We start from the raw sequence: 10,441 nt of genomic DNA, 5'->3' as shown, positions 1-10,441 counted from the left end.
GGATCGAAACTTGGGAGAAATTATGCCTGTTGTTACATGAGAAAATGGGATGAACAATTATCTGAATACAATAAACAACCAATATTCTATAAACGTTTCATAGATGATGGGTTTGGACTATGGACACATGGAATTGACGAACTCATGAAATTTTTCGACTATGCTAACAAAATACATGAAAACATCAAAGTAGAATTAAGATGGAACACAGCACAGATAGATTTCTTAGACACAAAAATTCAACTAGAAGATAATAAAATAACAACTGATTTATACTCAAAGCCCACTGATAAACATCAATATGTCCAATATGACTCAGACCATCCAACAAATGTGAAGAAAGCAATACCCTATGGATTAGGAATACGTTTAAAAAGAATATGTTCTGACGAAAACAAATACAGACATCGTAAAAAAGAACTAAAACAGAATCTACAAAAAAGAGGATATCCAAATAAATTTGTAAACCATGAGCTATCCCGAGTTGATAATTTAAATAGGAAAGACTTACTTAAGAAGAAAGAAACAAATAAAACAGCCAACAAGAGAGTACCACTAGCTATAACTTATTCAAACAACCTTCCAAATATCCACTCAATAATTCGAAAACATACAGACAAACTATATAAATCAGACAGAATGAAAAATATATTCCCAGACGTACCAATAGTTGCATACAGACGAGATAGGAATATCGGTGACATTTTAGTTCATGGAAAAACAAACAAAGAAATAAACAAACGTTTTCAACTAATACCACAATCGTGTAAGACTAATTGTATAGTCTGTAAAATGTTGACAAGAGGTTTTCATAACAACCCAAAAAGTGACATTCCAAACGAAGCAATAAAACAGAACTGTAACATTTATAACTTGGTGTACGGTATATTTTGTATTAAATGCCAAAAGATGGTCAACGTCGGAGAGACGAGCAGATCATTAAAGGAACGTGCCAAAGAACACGAGGCTGACGTGCGACTACGAAGAGAGAAACCAATCTCAGAACATTTCAATGGTGCAGGCCACAGAGTGCAGGATATGGGTGTATCAGTGTTAACACAAATAAGAGACAGTTCCCATTATTACAGACTTATTAAAGAATTGGAATTTATAAAGAAGTTTCAAACGCAATCACCAAATGGACTAAATACAAAAAATCAACTTGATGTCCTGCTACGGGAAACTATCTTGTAAAAAATATATGTGAAAAACATTTGATATTAATCATCAACATAAATGGATGTAAAACTAATAGTACTTTATGCAATTTATCTTGTCCATAATGTGTATATGATATATAGAATAGCAAGTATATATGATTATTTAATCAAATATCATTTGAATATTATACATAGATATGGATTGAAATAATAAGAGTCATTAAATAAGTTTACCCTATTTAATTTATGATAATAAGTTAAGGTAGATTATAATTACATATGATGATGATTATTTTATTGTAAAATATCAATTTATTAAATATATAAAGCACACATTTAACATAGGATTAAGATACAATATGTAAGTGTTTAACGTCATTTCATTTTTGGCGAATTTTTACATTTTTTTGGCGCCATTTTATATAACGCCATTTATGACGTCATCATGTACAACGTCATTTGACGTTTAAAAACATTTTTCTTTGTTATTTAAATTGTGCAGTCAAAAGACGTAAAAATGTAGTTAACATATAATTTCCAATGTTTTGATAAAGGCATTATGCCGAAACGTCAATTAAAGGAGTATAATCAGAGAGTTATAATTTTTTAATATCCCTTCGGATAATTCAACTGAGCTAATAATGTTATTGTTTTCACAACTTACCCGCAACAAGGATTCAATTGCACACATTTTGCTCTAAACTTTTCATAAGTAACTATTGTGTACAGTAAAAATGCGTGAGGATGATGCCCGATTTCTTCAGTGTACTGTATTAATTACCGTTTTATATTACGCAAAGGGCGAAACTGTAATTATTTGTTTATCTATCTGCGTTAAACGCTTACTTCATTGACCGACGTCAATGAAAAAATATTGTCGTCAGTAAACCCCGCCCTCATAAGCATTCAAGGAACCGATTGAACGGCGAAAATCACAGTTTGGCGACTAGAAAGTAACCTGAGAATTTCTCGTTACTCATCTGTGTCACGAAAATCGTTTTAAAATTCAAATGTTTGCATGGTGTTAGAACTACTGTTTTAATATCTTTGTTGTGAACTACCGGTACGTGGAAAATATATCGCATCAGATAACATTGTCATCATTTCCCGCCATTCTGTCAAGGTTACAGTATACTAAATAACCGGTTCATGTAGGTGCTGTACTCTCTTAAAAAATATCATAGTTGACAGAAAGGCATGTTTTACACTTTTTACTATTATTCGGGTGTTATCTTTCGGAGATAATGGTAAGGCATGAATAGGTGTTCACGACTGAATCCCTGAAATATGATAAACATGAAGACTATCGTAAACCCAATCGTGATACATCGGCTATCTCGGATTCCTCCGTAAGATAGGCTGATCCAGAGTGTCGTAAACCTTGCACTGAAAAAGGTTACATTCCACTAAGAAACGGCCGAAAAATAAAAGTTGTAAAAACAGTCGATTTTAATTTGTGTCAAGTTCTTTCTTGCATTGAACATGACATAACTTTTTTATTGCATAAATCGATTCCGCTTAGAATGGCCTGTAAGAAAAGGTATGGTTATGGGGGTCTCTATTTGCAAAATGTTGCATTTATTTTTGCTTAAAGTTTTCGCTTTTACATTTAATTATATAGGGAAACTATTTAGTATATTCTTACCTCAAACCACATTTGGATGGTTTAACATACTGATTTTTTCAATAATTTTCTTGAATGTTGTTTGTCACTTATTGGACACCATATGTCTTCAATTTTGCCTAAATGAGGTCATTACACCAAGTGCGCAAGATTACCGGATAGTTTGAAAATGAGGCGAGTCATGTTTGTTTTGAAATCAAATCGGACAGTTCTTCACTGAATTAATCAGATATTTTTGTGCACTCGTACTTCTTATTTTCATAATAAATTTCGATTTTATATCGTCAATTTATAAAAGAACATGTTTTTAAACCAATAAACCCTTAATTAAATGCGCTAGGTTATCGGACAGCATTGTACTGATACATTTATATAGAAAAATTGATAATGTTTTTTACAATCGGCCGTTTGTTTTACTACTTCTGCTGCTGCTGCTACTGCTACTACTACAACAACAAATACTACTACTAGTACTACTAGTAGTACTACTACTACTTTACTACTACTACTACTACTACTACTACTACTACTACTACTACTACTACTACTACTACTACTACTACTACTACTACTATTACTACTACTACTTCTACTACCTGTTTTGTTTCTATGTTGAATTATCAACTCATGTTTGTGGTGTGGTGTAACATATTTTTTCATAGCCGTCATTAATTAGGCCACTTTGTCCGGGCGTTACACGCGTGATGGGGATAGTGCATTGTTCGACATTTTTGACAAAACAGACGACTTCCGATAAAAAGAATAAAATGGTCGACTTGCTGTCATGGTTAAAAAAGTTTCCTTGTAAAAATATTTGGTGTACCTTTACAATTAACATTCGTGGAAGGGTTTTTAAAATAAAAAAGAGACACCTTTATGAGGCAATGTATTAAACATGAACTACATGCGGCTACCGTCCAGGACTAATTTTTACTCTTACCTCGACTATTTATGTCCGTCAATATTCTGCACGCTACCATCCAGGAATAGGTTTTACTCTTACCTCGACTATTAATGTCCGTCAATATACAGCACGCTACCGTCTAGGAATAGGTTTTACTCTTACCTCGACTGTTACTGTCGGTCAATTTACAGCACGTTACCGTCCAGGACTAGGTTTTACTCTTACCTCGACTGTTACTGTCGGTCAATATACAGCACGCTACCGTCCAGGACTAGGTTTTACTCTTACCTCGACTGTTACTGTCGGTCAATATACAGCACGCTACCGTCCAGGACTTGGATTAAATCTTACCTCGACTGTTACTGTCCGTCAATATACAGCACGCTACCGTCCATGGATAGGTTTTACTCTTACCTCGACTGTTAATGTCGATCAATATACAGCACGCTACCGTACAGGAATAGGTTTTACTCTTACCTCGACTCACTCTCGGTCAATATACAGCACGCCACCGCCCAGGACTAGGTTTTACGCTTACCTCGACTGTTACTGTCGGTCAATATACTGCACGCTACCGTCCAGGAATAGGATTTACTCTTACCTCGACTGTTACTGTCGGTCAATATACAGCACACTACCATCCAGGAATAGGTTTTACTCTTACCTCGTCTGTTAATGTCCGTCAATATACAGCACGCTACCGTCCAGGTATAGGTTTTACTCTTACCTCGACTGTTACTGTAGGTCAATATACAGCACGCTACCGTCCAGGACTAGGTTTTACTCTTACCTCGACTGTTACTGTCGGTCAATATACAGCACGCTACCGACCAGGACAAGGCTTAACTCTTACCTCGCCTGTTAATGTCGGTCAATATACACCTCGCTACCGTCCAGGAATAGGTTTTACTCTTACCTCGACTGTTACTGTCGGTCAATAAACAGCACGCTACCGTCCAGGAATAGGTTTTACTCTTACCTCGACTGTAACTGTCAGTCAATATACAGCACACTACCGTCCAGGAATAGGTTTTATTTTTACATCGAATGTTAATGTCCGTCAATATACAGCACGCTCCCGTCCAGGACTAGGTTTTACTCTTACCTCGACTGTTGATATCCGTAATATACAGCACGCTACCGTCCAGGACTAGGTTTTACTTTTACCTCGACTGTTTCTGTCAGTCAATATACAGCACGCTACCGTCAAGGAATAGGTTTTACTCTTACCTCGTCTGTTAATGTCGGCCAATATGCAGCACGCTACAGTCCAGGAATAGGGTTTACTCTTACCTCGACTGAAACTGTCGGTCATTATACAGCACGCTACCGTCCAGGAGTAGGTTTTACTCTTTCCTCGACTGTTAATGTCGGTCAGTATACAGCACGCTACCGTCCAGGACTAGGAATAACTCTTTCCTCGACTGTTAATGTCGGTCAATATACAGCACGCTACCGTCCAAGAATAGGTTTTACTCTTACCTGTGTCCTCGACTGTTCATGTCCGCAAATATACAGCACGCTACCGTCCAGGAATAGGTTTAACTCTTACTCGACTGTTAATATTCGTCAAAATCAGCACGCTACCGTCCAGGAATAGGTTTTACTCTTACCTCGACTGTTAATGTCCGTCAATATACTGCACGCTACCGTCAAGGAATAGGGTTTACTCTTACCTCGACTGTTACTGTCGGTCAATATACAGCACGCTACCGTCCAGGACTAGGGTTTACTCTTACCTCGACTGTTACTGTCGGTCAATATACATCACGCTACCGTCCAGGAGTATGTTTTACAGTAACTTTTACTCATACCTCGACTGTAACTGTCCTTCTATATAAAGCACGCTACCGTCCAGGAATAGATTTTACTCTTTCCTCGACTGTAATTGTCGGTCAATATACAGCACGCTACCGTCCAGGACTAGGTTTTACTGTTACCGCGACTGTTTATGTCAGTCAATATACAGCACGCTACCGTCCAGGAATAGGTGTTAATCTTACCTCGACTGTTACTATTGATCAATATACAGAACGCTACCGTCCAGGACAAGGTTTTACTCTAACCTCGACTGTTACTGTCGGTCAATAAACAGCACGCTACCGTCCAGGAATAGGTTTTACTCTTACCTCGACTGTTACTGTCAGTCAATATACAGCACGCTACCGTCCAGGAATAGGTTTTATTTTTACATCGAATGTTAATGTCCGTCAATATACAGCACGCTATATATAGTAAGTTAGTCAATATATAGTAAGTTACCGATAAGGAATAGGTTTTACTCTTACCTCGACTGTTAATTTCGGATTATATACAGCACGCTAATGTCCAGGACTAGGATTTACTCTTACCTCGACTGTTAATGTCGGTCAATATACAGCACGAATCCGTTCAGGAATAGGTTTTACTCTTACCTCGCCTGTTAATGTCCGTCAATATACACCACGCTACCGTCCAGGACTAGGTTTTACTCTTACCTCGACTGTTACTGTCGGTCATTTTACAGCACGCTACCGTCCAGGAATAGGTTTTACTCTTACCTCGCCTGTTAATATCGGTCAATATACAGCACGCTGCCGTCCAGGAATAGGTTTTACTCTTACCTCGACTGTTAATGTAGGTCAATATACAGCTCGCTACCGTCCAGGACTAGGTTTTACTCTTACCTCGACTGTTAATGTCCGTCAATATACAGCACGCTACTGTCCAGGACTAGGTTTTACTCTTACCTCGACTGTTAATGTCGGTCAATATGCAGCACGCTACCTTCCATGAATAGGTTTTACTCTTACCTCGCCTGTTAATAACTTAATGACAGCACATCATATGAAAAAACTAATGGGAATGGACTTGACAATGCAAACACAAAGGTGAAGCAACTAGCAAATAAACTATTTAAAAACGGCATTATCTCAAAGAAATTACAACAATACTTGATACCAAAATATCCATCAAGAGGGAAACTTAAAGGAAATCCAAAAATACATAAAAAAGGCAACCCGTATAGAACAATCGTAAATGGCATTGGAACAAGTACTGAAAGAATGGCAGAGGTAGCAGAAAAGGAGCTAGAAACCTATGTTATAGAAACACCAAGCTATATAAGAGACACCACAGCATTTTTAAACGCTATAGAGAGGGAAATAACTACACCATTACCAGAAGGAATTATCTTATACTGTTTTGATGTTGTCAAGTTATACCCATCGATTCCAAAGAAAGAGGGCCTAGAGGCGTGCAAACAAGCTTTAAATGAACGCTGTACTAAGACCATCAACACTGAAGCGGTGATTGAAATGATTGAAACTGTTTTAGAAAATAATGTGATCGAATTTTGTGGACAAGAATACAGACAAAAAGAGGGAGTAGCTATTGGATCGAAACTTGGGAGAAATTATGCCTGTTGTTACATGAGAAAATGGGATGAACAATTATCTGAATACAATAAACAACCAATATTCTATAAACGTTTCATAGATGATGGGTTTGGACTATGGACACATGGAATTGACGAACTCATGAAATTTTTCGACTATGCTAACAAAATACATGAAAACATCAAAGTAGAATTAAGATGGAACACAGCACAGATAGATTTCTTAGACACAAAAATTCAACTAGAAGATAATAAAATAACAACTGATTTATACTCAAAGCCCACTGATAAACATCAATATGTCCAATATGACTCAGACCATCCAACAAATGTGAAGAAAGCAATACCCTATGGATTAGGAATACGTTTAAAAAGAATATGTTCTGACGAAAACAAATACAGACATCGTAAAAAAGAACTAAAACAGAATCTACAAAAAAGAGGATATCCAAATAAATTTGTAAACCATGAGCTATCCCGAGTTGATAATTTAAATAGGAAAGACTTACTTAAGAAGAAAGAAACAAATAAAACAGCCAACAAGAGAGTACCACTAGCTATAACTTATTCAAACAACCTTCCAAATATCCACTCAATAATTCGAAAACATACAGACAAACTATATAAATCAGACAGAATGAAAAATATATTCCCAGACGTACCAATAGTTGCATACAGACGAGATAGGAATATCGGTGACATTTTAGTTCATGGAAAAACAAACAAAGAAATAAACAAACGTTTTCAACTAATACCACAATCGTGTAAGACTAATTGTATAGTCTGTAAAATGTTGACAAGAGGTTTTCATAACAACCCAAAAAGTGACATTCCAAACGAAGCAATAAAACAGAACTGTAACATTTATAACTTGGTGTACGGTATATTTTGTATTAAATGCCAAAAGATGGCATACGTCGGAGAGACGAGCAGATCATTAAAGGAACGTGCCAAAGAACACGAGGCTGACGTGCGACTACGAAGAGAGAAACCAATCTCAGAACATTTCAATGGTGCAGGCCACAGAGTGCAGGATATGGGTGTATCAGTGTTAACACAAATAAGAGACAGTTCCCATTATTACAGACTTATTAAAGAATTGGAATTTATAAAGAAGTTTCAAACGCAATCACCAAATGGACTAAATACAAAAAATCAACTTGATGTCCTGCTACGGGAAACTATCTTGTAAAAAATATATGTGAAAAACATTTGATATTAATCATCAACATAAATGGATGTAAAACTAATAGTACTTTATGCAATTTATCTTGTCCATAATGTGTATATGATATATAGAATAGCAAGTATATATGATTATTTAATCAAATATCATTTGAATATTATACATAGATATGGATTGAAATAATAAGAGTCATTAAATAAGTTTACCCTATTTAATTTATGATAATAAGTTAAGGTAGATTATAATTACATATGATGATGATTATTTTATTGTAAAATATCAATTTATTAAATATATAAAGCACACATTTAACATAGGATTAAGATACAATATGTAAGTGTTTAACGTCATTTCATTTTTGGCGAATTTTTACATTTTTTTGGCGCCATTTTATATAACGCCATTTATGACGTCATCATGTACAACGTCATTTGACGTTTAAAAACATTTTTCTTTGTTATTTAAATTGTGCAGTCAAAAGACGTAAAAATGTAGTTAACATATAATTTCCAATGTTTTGATAAAGGCATTATGCCGAAACGTCAATTAAAGGAGTATAATCAGAGAGTTATAATTTTTAATATCCCTTCGGATAATTCAACTGAGCTAATAATGTTATTGTTTTCACAACTTACCCGCAACAAGGATTCAATTGCACACATTTTGCTCTAAACTTTTCATAAGTAACTATTGTGTACAGTAAAAATGCGTGAGGATGATGCCCGATTTCTTCAGTGTACTGTATTAATTACCGTTTTATATTACGCAAAGGGCGAAACTGTAATTATTTGTTTATCTATCTGCGTTAAACGCTTACTTCATTGACCGACGTCAATGAAAAAATATTGTCGTCAGTAAACCCCGCCCTCATAAGCATTCAAGGAACCGATTGAACGGCGAAAATCACAGTTTGGCGACTAGAAAGTAACCTGAGAATTTCTCGTTACTCATCTGTGTCACGAAAATCGTTTTAAAATTCAAATGTTTGCATGGTGTTAGAACTACTGTTTTAATATCTTTGTTGTGAACTACCGGTACGTGGAAAATATATCGCATCAGATAACATTGTCATCATTTCCCGCCATTCTGTCAAGGTTACAGTATACTAAATAACCGGTTCATGTAGGTGCTGTACTCTCTTAAAAAATATCATAGTTGACAGAAAGGCATGTTTTACACTTTTTACTATTATTCGGGTGTTATCTTTCGGAGATAATGGTAAGGCATGAATAGGTGTTCACGACTGAATCCCTGAAATATGATAAACATGAAGACTATCGTAAACCCAATCGTGATACATCGGCTATCTCGGATTCCTCCGTAAGATAGGCTGATCCAGAGTGTCGTAAACCTTGCACTGAAAAAGGTTACATTCCACTAAGAAACGGCCGAAAAATAAAAGTTGCAAAAACAGTCGATTTTAATTTGTGTCAAGTTCTTTCTTGCATTGAACATGACATAACTTTTTTATTGCATAAATCGATTCCGCTTAGAATGGCCTGTAAGAAAAGGTATGGTTATGGGGGTCTCTATTTGCAAAATGTTGCATTTATTTTTGCTTAAAGTTTTCGCTTTTACATTTAATTATATAGGGAAACTATTTAGTATATTCTTACCTCAAACCACATTTGGATGGTTTAACATACTGATTTTTTCAATAATTTTCTTGAATGTTGTTTGTCACTTATTGGACACCATATGTCTTCAATTTTGCCTAAATGAGGTCATTACACCAAGTGCGCAAGATTACCGGATAGTTTGAAAATGAGGCGAGTCATGTTTGTTTTGAAATCAAATCGGACAGTTCTTCACTGAATTAATCAGATATTTTTGTGCACTCGTACTTCTTATTTTCATAATAAATTTCGATTTTATATCGTCAATTTATAAAAGAACATGTTTTTAAACCAATAAACCCTTAATTAAATGCGCTAGGTTATCGGACAGCATTGTACTGATACATTTATATAGAAAAATTGATAATGTTTTTTACAATCGGCCGTTTGTTTTACTACTTCTGCTGCTGCTGCTACTGCTACTACTACAACAACAAATACTACTACTAGTACTACTAGTAGTACTACTACTACTTTACTACTACTACTACTACTACTACTACTACTACTACTACTACTACTACTACTACTATTACTACTACTACTTCTACTACCTGTTTTGTTTCTATGTTGAA

Source organism: Dreissena polymorpha, chromosome 4 (genome assembly GCF_020536995.1).
Source record: "Dreissena polymorpha isolate Duluth1 chromosome 4, UMN_Dpol_1.0, whole genome shotgun sequence".
In the NCBI taxonomy this organism is placed as follows: domain Eukaryota; kingdom Metazoa; phylum Mollusca; class Bivalvia; order Myida; family Dreissenidae; genus Dreissena; species Dreissena polymorpha.
Note: the sequence above shows the minus strand (reverse complement) of the source record.